This window comes from Lonchura striata, chromosome 13, assembly GCF_050655825.1.
Source record: "Lonchura striata isolate lonStrDom1 chromosome 13, ASM5065582v1, whole genome shotgun sequence".
Lineage (NCBI taxonomy): Eukaryota > Metazoa > Chordata > Aves > Passeriformes > Estrildidae > Lonchura > Lonchura striata.
In genome coordinates this window covers 16,403,196-16,415,770 of record NC_140715.1, presented here as the reverse complement: position 1 = coordinate 16,415,770, position 12,575 = coordinate 16,403,196, and the positions used below count along the sequence as shown (strand labels likewise).

The window sequence follows — 12,575 nt, the reverse complement described above, 5'->3', positions numbered from 1 at the left end:
AGATAGTGTGGATCTCTGAAATCCAGGTGGTGTACAATATTCGTTTCCTTTCCCTCTTGCCCTCTTTTGCATGAATTTAGTGCTTGTGGAGATGTAAACAACTGAGGAAGACCTTCTACTGTGAGCAGGATGGAGCCACATGTAAACCTAGACAAGGTGAGATTGTCTGAAATGAGATTTTGTATTTCTCTCTATTCGGACCAAGTTTGCATTAAATTGTTCATTGGCAACACAAGTGTGTGGTTATGGCTATATCTCCTACCCCTTGCTCTCTATTACTTTTAGTCTTTCTTTAAACTCAGCAAACCCTTGAGTGCTTGTCCCTTTCCCAGCCCTGGTGTGTCCCCCCATGCTGCAAAGGGCTGTCCCACGCTCCCCAAAATGCCCTGTCCAGACACACATGCAGGTCTGCAGGTCCATTCACACCTCCCAGCCACGCCACAGGGCTGAGGTTTTCAGAGAGGAAGCAAAGTAACAGCACTTCTGTTTGTCCAAAACCCTTTTCTTTTGAAAACAGGGCAACTAAGCAGGTGGCAACTCAGAAAGGCATTTGAGGAGACCGGGGCAGGGCTCAGGTCAGCAGGTTAGGGTATCAAAAACAGAAGCAGAAGAGAGCTGGCAGCCAAGGAAACCGCATGGGCTCCCGTGTGAGGTGACATTATGGCCTCGAGGCTGCCTTTGCTGCACTCTGCACCTTTAAACTTTGATTGAGGGGGTTTAACTGCAGCCACGTGAGCCAGACTTGCTGCAGGGACGTGTCCAGGAGCCACCCAGACTGCGCTGTCCTCCCTAGGCAGCCCTGTTGTGGGGTGGCATCCTCCCATCGCTCTGTGCACAGCCCAGGATGTAGGGCAGGAGGGATTTTAGCACAGAGCTATGCAGGCTGCAGCATCCCATTAGCATCCCATGGATGTGATGCCCCTGCTCTGGGTCCATGCTGCAGGCATGGCTGGGCAGACCTTTTCCACCCCTTCCTGCACTGAGCAGGATGAGGCACATGCCCGTGCCTGACCCCACAGCGTAAGAGGACACGGATTTTCCTGGGAGTCTTATAGGGGTCGGTATAGCCCAGCCCCTGGATCATCCCACCTCTCCTGCCAGTCCTTTGGCTCCTGCCTGTTTGAGAGATTGATTCCCTCAGTCAAAACTAAAGAGCTGTCATGATGTAAGGATGTGGTCGGTGTCTTTGTCTGAGAAGGCATGGCAGGAATTCCCACAGCAGAAAGGCTCCAAGTGCTGATCCAAATCTGCCTCGAGTGAGCTGGGTTAGGCAGATCCAACATCATTTGGATCAGGCCCTTCAGGAGCAACAACAACCAACACCTCTAGCAGAAAACAAGGATTTACCTTTGCATCCTATTCACCTCTCCCAGGACCCAAAACTGTCTTAGCTCATTGGGGAGCAATACAGAAATTCCCAAGTGACTCCCAGAGTGAGCACAGGGACACGAAGGAAACGGAGCAACCCTCTGGCACTGTCTGTGCCACACATGTCCCCATGTCATGTGGCTGCTCAGCCCTCATTCAGTGCTGCATCTGCCCCTGCATAGAAGCCAGTATGATGCAATATAAAGCCTGGTCTAGTTGCTGCACCTCATTATGAGGAAGAATAGAGCAAATTTTCCCCTTACATGGACACTGTGCTGCTACTGGCAGAGTTCCCCTGTGGTTGCAACTATAGGGCACCCAGCAGGGATTTAATCCTGTTGTAAGCAGTATTATCTTGAGCTCAGATATTTGTTCTGGGCTTCACAGGGTTAGCAGTAGGGATCAGTCCTGCCCCCAAAACCTAGTGGCTTTCAAGGTGGAACGTGATCATTTTATTAAAGGGATTATGCACCATTGTTTGTTTGCAACCACAAAGCACTGGACTCAGTGACTCGGGAGGTGCCTTCCAGTCTTTTGCTGCTGTGTTGTTAATTGAAAGAAAAGCTGTTGGTTCCCTGTCCTCAACATTTATCATACACAAATCCCTTGGAGATCTTGCAGGTTTCCCTGGGAGCCCAAGGATCCTGGAACACAAAAACTCTTTTTGGAATTTCTAATTCATATATACCTGACTCAGTTTCTCTTTTTTTTCAGAAGTGGAGGAAAAAAACTGGGATCATAAAAGACTGAGGTGTGACATTATTTTTCATAAATACATCTTCCTTTGACTCCTTGATATTGTCCTTTTCAGGTGCATGAAGCCTGATCACTAGAGCTCAGAGCAGCAGACAGGAGGCAAAATGGCAGAGATCCAAATTAGGAAGAGTCATTCTCCTCCCACCTAACCTAAACCAGGCTCAAAAAATATCTCTTAGAAAACTAGTTCCCCAAAGTGAATTTCCTGGAGCAGATGACATAAAGGAAAAATGAGATGCAGAAGGTGTAGCAAACATTTTCTAACCAACCAGGGGGTTAAATGGGCTTAATGAAGATTTTCCTGAGAAGAAATAGAAATATATGCATCTTAGCACCTTTTGGATGAGTGGACACTGCTCTTGTGAGCTATTTACCTTGACTGTGGTCTGAGGGACTGAGAGATAAAAAGCTGGTGCCTACCATGTCCACCTGTGCCAGGTGGGCTCGTGTGATTTAGAGGCAAGACTGAGGTTGTAGCACAAATCTTTCAGCCCAGGGAAGCAATGATTGCATCATCTCACCCTCCAAACAGAGAAGAAATTGAAGGATTTTCCTTTAAAGGAGTTCATCTGGAAGAGATAGAAAATAAATCTTCTTAAATACGATAACTGAGAATGCCCTGATCCTGGAGACAGACATCTAAGCAGATGCAAAAGACTCGTTGAAGACAAGCATTAGTGTTTGTAAGATAAAGCCTTTATTGATACTTAAAGTTCCATCAGTTTAACTAAATGTATTTTTAAAACTCATTTAGTGAAAACATGCAAAACCCTTGGGCAGACACTCTAAAATTGTTTTAATGGTTTTAAATTGAATTGGCTTCATGATTCCTTACTAAATTAGACTGTGATAACTTTAAATTGTTCTGCAAGTAGCCACACAGCACTGTGCACAAGAAAAACTGAGCCAAGTTTTCAATGCAATTTCATTCAAACCACCTTAGATATAAGTATGGAAAAAGCTTTAAACACAGGAGGATCATTAAATAGAGGATGGAGACTCGGCATCTAAACATACAGAACAAACTGAACCTTGTCTGCTGAGACACAGCATTAAACTTCTAAAAACTCATTTATTTGCTTTCTTAATTGTTCTGTACAATTTTTAAGTACTCAGGTGACTAGTGATAAATGGTTTTCTAGATTCAATCTCTTCAGCTCTCATGCTCATTGGCGTCTACTGGGTTTGACACTCCAGGAGACTTCACAAGAACTTTTAAACTTTATTTTTTTTGGTTCCTCCATGACTTTCTGAGACAGAAAGCAAAGAGGTGATAATAAAATGGCAGCACCCAGAGACAGCAATGACAGCTCCACAGACTGATACTGAAAGAGTGACAAGTATTTCTAAAGGCTGCTTTGACAACTTATACTGGAGTTTTCCTTTAAGTTACAATCATTCTTCTGAAGCAGTGAAATTGGTGCCAGAAGGATCTGAAAAGGAAGAAATAAACTTGTGTAAAGTTGGCAGTATCTCATGGAGCATCAGTTATATCTATAATGCCCTATCCTACACCTGCCAAAGCTGCCTCAAGACCCTTTTGCTGTGCCATGGTACTGCAGATTATTAATAAAGCTCCTGCTCTGCTTCTGACCACTCCGAGGCAGCAAACGGGGAGTAGGTGTGGGATGATGGCCTGGGCTGCCTCACTGGTTCCTGTCCTCCCCAGGCCTTCCCAAGGTCTGATAATGGCACTGTTGTTACGTTCCCTACTCCAGGCACTCCTGGTTGCTGGGGGGGATTTCAGCGTCATTGTCACAAACAGCTTGAGGTTAGCTCTGCTCTCTGTTCACTGACAAGGCTCTGTGGCCACTGGACAATCCCTCTCCAAGAGCCCAGCAAGGAAGGAAGGGACCTGAGTCCATGAGGACTGGCTCTGCTGGGATGGCACTGGCCACCAATTCTGTGTCTGAGTTATAACTTTAACAGCTGAGGTGTTTAAACCAGGGAAATCCAGATTCACACACCTGTCCCAGCAATGCTCCTACCAGAAAACATTTTCCTGCTGCACTCTCCCTTCAGGATTTAGCCTGAAGTTTCAGCCTAACCCTTGAAATTTGCTTTCACCTGCCTAGTGAAATGATGGCTTGCCTAAATAATTCAGTTGCTGCCAGCTTTATCAGCTGGACACCAGGTTATTATTATTTAGAGAGCAGCAAATCATTCCATGGGGAAGTGAGAATCATCTGTGAACTGCAAAAGCTGGCAACCAGACAAACACCAAGATGTCAGGGAACTCCTGGGCCTGCTGCACTTGGCTTGCACAGTTTGGTCCCTTCCACCAAAAGGCCAACATCCTTAATTTTGTCTTTGCCCTGGAATGGGGAAATTCCTTCTTTTCCAGGCTAATCAACAGAAGCTCACTGAGATTTATGGCTTTGATGAGTGAAATTTTCAGCCTTGAATCTACAGACTGATGCTTTAAATACATTATAGAGATTATCAGCAATGTATCAAGGTGTCTTTGCAGGATGGTATAAACTTCTACTGCACTACTTATTGCCATAAACCATACTCCCAGGTTTTTATTTATATGCGCATTAGCTCGATATGATTGGATCTGTAGCCAGCCCTGTGGACTGGAGTAATTTATATATATCAATAAAGGTCTCCAGCCAGCCACTGGGTGCTCTGAGGGGAACAGTAGTTCCATTTAAAACATTAGGAACTGGAGAAATTGAAAATAACTCTCTATTTAGAAGCCAAGAAGTAAGACAGCAGGCAACAGAGGTCCCAGCACAGCAAGGCTATACTAAAGAGATTGTTAAAATGTCATTTCACTTACATATAAGCCCCAGAAAAAAAAATTAACCCTTTCCCTCTCATACTTGCTGCAAATACTACTTGAAAAGAAAACATATTCTTCAAAACTAAAGTGTTTTAAATAATCTCAGGGGATATGACCATAAAACTTTGAGCGACACATTCAAAGAATTCAGGGGAGTTTACTTGCAAAATTAGTTTAAAAAAAAGACAGAAAATCTCATTACCTTTGCATTTGTTAATGTTAGAGCTGAAATGTAAAAGCAGCAAAAAATCCCTCAGTGGCTGGATTTTACAAGGCACAAAAAGCCTACAGGAAGAAGTGTCATCTTGTCTACCTAAAGCAACCCAACCCAATACTATTACATTTTAACATTAAAAAGTGTGGGTTTTTTTTTTTTTCCTTTAACAAGCACACTCATCTAGCATAGATCTGCTGAGGTTTACCTGCCTCCACTGCTCCCAGGTTTCCCATGGTTCATGGATACACTTGGCTGGCAGTCTGGGCTTTAACAGTGTTTATATAGTAAAAATTTCATCTTACAGTGAACTGTAATGACCTGTAACTCAAACCCAGCTTGATCAACTTCCTATAATTTTTTTCAAATCTTCACTTTAACTTTCTGCAAAATATAGCCAGTAGGTCACAAGGAGGATAGGGAAAACTGTCTGAGCCAGAAAAAAATCCATATGAAGCTACACAAGGAAAACAGGCTGTAGGGGCTTATTGCAGGGTGAACTCTGGAGCCACATGATTCACATGTCAGGACAAAAAAGTATGTGGGATTGTGAGAGAGAAAAATCTGCTAAAAGAGGGCCTTGCCCTGTCTTGCTGCTCTGTATTTTTTTCACTTTGAACTAGAAAAGCAGTAGGAAAATGCAAGTTCCTTCCCTCCAGCCCAGCCCCTCTTGCAGGGGTGAAGTGCCAATGTTTCATTTTGCTTTCTCAGAACTGACATTTTGTGTGACAGTCTGGAACTCAGCATGGAGGATTTGTCTCCTGCAAAGAGAGCCCAATGGGTTTTCTTTCTCTGCTCTTTACTTCACCTGGGGAAAAAAAAATAACAACCATAAAAAAGGAACCTTCCAAATGTGCTGCTAAGCTGGGCAGCAATAATTCCTATGCATGGCTGATGTGACCACATCCCAGAGTGAGCCTTCCTCTCTCCCATCACACCCCCACACCCCAAGAGGGGGAAAAAAACTTGCTTAATGCATAACAATGCCATCGTGTGTGGGAGAATTCCTGCCTGGAAGGAAACGTCCCCTCCAGAGCCCCCGCGTGCTGCTCCCAGCTCTTTGAACACTCCTGCTGTCCTTGTGCCCCAGCCAAACTAAATCCATTTCTATTCAAACCTCAGATACTGCCTCGCTGTTCCAGGTTTTGTTTTGTTTTGTTTAAGAGGTTTGTTTCTTACATTGGGTATTTATTTGCAGTGGGTTAATTGATGGCTCATGAGGCTTCATTTTTCCAAAGATATTGCTTTCTGCTCTGCGGAGATAGTTTGGGCTGGTGGACAGAGCCTTTGGGTAGAGTCTGTGGAGACCTAAAGTGGAGTTTGGAGGAGCCCATGGCCTGTAGCCTCTTTTCCCATCCCTTAGTGAAATCACCTAACCCTCCTGGATTAATGCATGGGCTCAGCTCTCCCACTGAAGGAGCGGTTGCTAATTAATATTGTGAGAATGTTGTATTTAATCCCTCCAACGAGTAGGCCTGAGTTAATATCTGGATCTTGTGTTAGACCTCGTGCCCTGGAGGAAAGTCATCCTAGGATACATAAGTGGGAGGAAAGAATGATGTGATGATGTAGAGGAAGGATGTATGAGAGGAAGATATGTCAGTGTGACAGGGCAAAGGTGAAGGAAAACTGCACAGAGATGTATCACAGCAGTGGTAGCTGATGAATGTGCAAAGTTTGTACCATCTGCTAAGAGTATCCAGCTCTTGCAGACAGGGAAAACTGGGCTGATGCTTGTGGGTGAGGTGTCCCTGCACTGGCCTCAGTGGCCACAGCCTTTTCTGGCTGGACATAAGAACAGGACTGTCCCTGCTCAGCTGGGACTGTGCCCAGATCCTGGCCAAATCATCAGATTATAGGCAAAGTCCAAACTGGAGTTCCTGAAAAGATTTCTGTGCATCCTGCATGGTATCAATGGTCCTTCATAGTTGTTGATAATTATGGGGCTTTTTCCTGAATAAGTGCATTAGTGCCTCATATTCTCGCTTGGTTGGAACCGCAGGCACACGGCACTGCAATGGCTGTGTTATTCTAACATTATTAAATGTGCACTCTTCTTTTATTAGGCTTTTTAATAACATTTAAGTTGTACTCCTGGGAATTTTTGCAGAAAGGGAACATTGGCCAGCCTAATTTGTACATGAAAATACCCCATAGGCCAAAGAAACAAGATTCAGATGAATTTCACGTACAGTATGACTATGAATACAACAAGCACGGAAGGAGCTTTGGGGTGTAAAACCATTCTGCTAGGAATGCTTGAATCCCACATGTTGTGCTCTCAAGGTTGTATCTTGTTTGTGCACATTACTGCTTACACTCCACATGTATTTTTGCTTTTTTAGAAAATGGCACACAGGTTTTCTCATTCCATATATAAAAGGCTCCTCGTTACACCCCACAATGACACAGTGGAGAATGCACTGCCCTTACAGGAGACCCTGCTCTGCATGTCAACCCTAAACCACTGAATTCCCAGGCCACCAGAAACACAAAGCCCTGTGGGACATCCTGGGTGAGTTGTCCAAGTGCACTCTCAGCCAGGAAATCCGTGGGTGTAGAGTGATGCTGGAAGAGGAGGCAGATGCTTGTGTCAGGCACCGTGGGGACAGATTCCCCTCTTGGGGAGCTCACCAGCTCAGGCACGAACGGGATCAAAGCTCTGGAGAGGAGCAGGCTGCCAGTTCCAGCTAAAGTCTCTGAAGACAATTCTCTCCTCTTTGCTCTGGCTGACACTGCTGTTAAGGAGCTTTTATCTATAATCAGCTGTTTGTCATCTTCCTTGCTACTTCATTATCCCTTTTGAAAAAGCATTTTGCAATAATTTTAGAATAGTAAACAAATAAAGTCGTTTTAAAAGGGAGAAAGCTGTGCACAACCCTTTTCCTTTCCCTGGGAAAATCACAACTTCAACTTAAGTATTTCAGTTCATCTCTTTCTTGGAAAGCTAGCATATGCAGATCCTGACAGAGGGGGCTACAGGAATTCACAGGAACAGCACTGCATTTTCTTGCTTACAGCTGCCTTTACTGCTGCAGGGTAACTTTTCCTACAATACTACACAGTTTGAAAAATTGAACTGTTAAAAGTGTAAGAATAGAAATGCACAGCATTATGTTCAGAATTAAAGTGTCTGAAGAGGTATTCCTGTGACAAGAAAAGGTTTCTAAGGAATGGAATTTGGCTTTTGTTTTTGCCAGAAGTTCCCTGACTTAGCTTAGGTGAATCATTGAAATGTCTGTGTTAATTATTCTCTTTCTGGTTTGTTTCTTTAGAATCAAATAAATAACTTCTTCCCCATCAGCATTCAGTTATTTTCAAAACAAATGCCTGCGTTTTTAAAAAGGAAAATTATTCAAATAAATGCTTACTGATGGGAAAATTATAGGTTCCTTCATGTTTGTGGAGTAGTTTTCTCTAAATCCAGTCACTCGTACACAGGAACTCAGATCTGGCTGCATAGTTTGCAGAATTCCCAAAATGTACATTGTCAATAGCAAGAGCACAAAGAAAAGATAGGAGAGATTGGGGCACAGGGGTTGAGGGGAACAGTCCATTTCCAGGGCTACAACACCCTGTGGGAACCCTGACTCAGCAGTGGGAAACGAGTTGCGTGGTCACGTTTCTCTAAAGCTTGCAGGTTATTCTGTAGTTTCTTTCACATAAAGTTCATGGGAACATTTTGTTCAGTTTCATCACACAAGTTCTCTTTTGAGCTTCTCATGTTTCATTTTGGGCATGAAATGATGAACAGACCCAGAACCTCAAAGAGAAACTCATTGGAAACCACAACATTTTTTCGGTCTTCGTTTTAAATCCAAGAAAATCCACAAAATGCTCACACTTTCTATGAAAAACCATCAGCTGGTTTAAGGAAAGATCCTAATCAAACCTTCCCCTGATTTTAGTGAGGAATTCCTGATTTATGCCAGAGTAAGCAAAGACAATTCAGGGGAACAGTGCCCAGGAACTACGCAGTGAACTTGGCCTGGGTTTCTTGTTGATTAAAAAAAAAAAAAAATTTAAAATAAATGAGTTGGAACAAGATAGTACCAAAATGGGCTCACTTTCAGGCTGCACAATGGATATTTTGAACAATTTCAGTCACAGTCCATTTTCCCTTGAGCAATTTATCTGCATCTTCACAAACCATCCTGGGTGCAGGAATATCCACAGGAATATGCAGGTCCAGACTCAGTGGAGATGTGCACAAGGGATGCAGATACTGGGCTTGGCTTGTGGATATTCTTTCAGTATTTTTTTTTTTTGTGTTGGCACTGGAAGCACACCTACCAGAGATCTGAAATGGTATTTGCTGTGTTCTGTGCTCACACAGAATTCACACAGAAGCACAAGGTTGGAAGAGAACTTCAAGATCAACAAGTCCAACCCATGTCCTAGCACCTCAACTAACCCATGGCATCCAGTGCCACATCCAGGCTTTTTCTAAACACATCCAGGGATGGTACTCCAGCACATCCCTGGGATGCAGAGGGAGAGACAAGGCAGTGTCTCTCCTGGGGAGCAGTGATGGAGCTGCTTTTATCAGCACTTGGGAAGTGGTTGCAGTGTCTGACAATGGTGCTGATATATGAAACACATGTGAGAGCAGTGCTGTGCACATGTGGTCTGGTTTGCACATTGCCTTGTCATTTTCTCTTTCCTACAAACAAATGCAAGGAGGGTGATAGACTTTTCAGAGGCTGGGAAATTATTTTTGTGTTTTGCAATTCTGTTTTAGCTGGTGGCAAGACTGGCACAGTGTCGAGTGTGTTTGTACCACACGTAGCACACTCCTAAATAACCCTGGTGTCAGACAGTGACGCTCGCAGCATTAGTCCCAATCTTTCTATATATAGTGACTTATTGAAAAGGTCTTACTTCAAAACTGCTGCTGCTGCAAAATCCCTGTTGCTGAGTAATATGACCCATGATATTTTATATTTACTAGAGCAGATCTATCTCATCCCTGCTCCATTTGATACTGCAACAAGAGATATGTGCAAAGAGTTAGTCACTGTGACTCACATAACCTCAGTATCTATAAAGGAGCTGTGTTTCATGCTTTTTGTCTTCTTTTATTTTCATAGAAAAAGAAAAAATCAGTTCTAAGTGAATCAAGAGTAAAAGGAGGAGATGGTAGTAATCAGTTCCACCTAATGATTGATCAGTTTGTGAGGAATGCTGATCAACTCCAGATGTTGCATTCCAGCCTCAAAATGTGATCATCAGTTCAGAATTCCCATCTGGTTTGTCTGACACCAATGACAGAAAAAGTATTCCAAGAAACTCTAAAAAAACTATGTGAGTTTGGGGAGAATCTCTCTCAGCTCAGACCAGTCTATTGCCAGGGGGATGTGGTAGCTCCCTTCTGTCAGTCTCCTCTGGGTGTTCCCAAGTGGCTGGTCTATGGATGGTATCTGACAGAAATCCACCAACTTTTGGAGATATCCTTTGGATCACCCTGATTTTCAAGGCCAGGGATTTCTGGATGCTGCTCTGTCCAGTTCTGCTGGTGGAGAACCGTTGGTGACACTCTAGTGTTAATATTTTACTCCCCTCCAAAATCAGAAGCTAATTCAATTCAGCCATCCTGCCTACTTGCCAGATGTCACAGGAAGAAATGACTGCCAGGGACTCATGAGTGCTTTGCATTTGGAGACTTTCTTTTTTTTTTTTTTTTTTTTTTAGTTTCCTAAATTTCCAGAGCTCTGCTTCCCTTATTTACTCACCTACCCCATCCATTCTATAAATCAGTCATGACTCTGGATAGCAAGGTGCCAAATTCAGCTCTCAGTTAGTGATTCACCATTCCCACTGATTTTAACAGAATTTATGAATGTGTTATCCATGGACCAGTCCATCTCTCACCCAAGAGTCTGCACAAAACTGGTCACTCCTGTGTTGCAGGGAGCTCCTCAGGGAAGGCACTTGCCAGCAGATTTGTTGTATTCCTGAACCACAAGTGGTCAACACCAAGACGCAATTTGTCTGCAAGAGGCAAGAGGGGGCCAACCCCCCTCACAAAGGCACAAGGACAGAGGGGGAAGGCAGCCAGTGGAAGCCTTGTCCACCTGCAGTGGTTGTGTCCTCACGGGGTCCATCTGCACCCCTTAGGAAGCAGATCTTTAATTACAGCTTGTAATCATCTAATGCTAGCTTGTCTTACCACACACAGGGCAGCCACCATCAGACACCCAAACACCCAGGCTCAGCCATCCCCGACAGCAACACCCACGTGGAATCCTGCTCACATCAGCAAAGGAGAAACAGGAAAAGGCAAAGAAAAATGTAAAACCTGAAAGAAGCTTAGCTGCTGTCCTTGCAGGAAGAGCTCCCCTTGCAGTGTAAATCCAGCCCTGCTCTGGAGAGTGGGGCTGGGAGGGTCCAAAGCATCCCCCAGGAGCATCCTGGGGCTGAGCATGGCAGCAACACTCACAGCCACCCCACATGGCACAAAGAGTTCCACAGCAGCAGGCTGGGTCTGACCAGCCCTGCTACTGCAGGGAATTATCCAGGGGGACTCAAACTGCCCACTGGAAAAACAGAAGCCAGGCTTGGAAACCAGTTGCATCATGAATGATAATGGTGCTGACAGCTTTAAAAGCTCTCAGGGACTTTTTAAAGCACGGCTGCCCTGCCTGAGAGAACCTTTCACGGGGCAGGAGCGCAGCCGTGCAAGAGAAGCCTGAGCTCTGCAGGGAAACAAGGAGCTGCTGCCATGTTGGGCATTTCCTCTGCATTTCCAGAGGAAATTTGTGCTTTCAAGGCGAGGGAAGTCCAAAAAACACAGTGCTCCTCAGAGAGTTCAGGCCCTTGCAGGGACCCCTCTCTCTTGTGAAGAACACCTTGGCTGTGTTTAAGGGAGCACTGAGCGAGGCAGCACCGCGGAGACTCCGGTCCTCACCCGTGTTGGATGGCTGGTTAAGGTGCCCCACACACTTAAACACATTTCCTTGCTAAATTCCCTGCAGTACATTAATTTTTACTGATTGCTAATGGCTGTCTGGCTGTCTCTAAGGCAACTGGTCCAGTTATTATTAATTTCCAGGGTAGAAGAACAATAGATGTTCATTTATTAGTGAGGTACAAAACAACAGCCATTTTTTTTTGTTGTTGCAAACTGGTTTTTAACTACACAAGTCCTACACTGATTGTGTTTTTGGTCATTTCTTGCCATATAACATCCTAGTGGAGGAAAACTTGGGGCAAGAATAAGTGAAATTGAAGCACTGCTCAAGAGAAATTTCAGTCTCCATCAGCAAATGAATATGAAGTGAATGCAATTTTTCAGCTGTCACTGACCTATTTTAGACCCTCTCTTTGCAAAAAAAAAAAAAAAATTCCCTAGGAAACTTCATTTGCCATAACATGATTTTTCTGGAAGGATCAGTGAAAAAAAAAGAGAAGAAGTTTAAATATAGGGTTCATGAGCTGCTTTTTACTTGA

At 44.1% G+C, this 12,575-nt stretch overlaps 1 long non-coding RNA gene across 1 annotated transcript in view; it reads right to left on the bottom strand.

The window, feature by feature from the left end:
• The window catches only part of LOC110470840 (uncharacterized), a 226,205-nt gene that overhangs the window by 104,561 nt on the left and 109,069 nt on the right, over positions 1–12,575 (bottom strand). Inside the window, exon 3 of the long non-coding RNA XR_014958334.1 lies at positions 2,545–2,693. This is a non-coding gene — a long non-coding RNA (uncharacterized LOC110470840). The remainder of the gene's footprint in view (positions 1–2,544; positions 2,694–12,575) is intronic.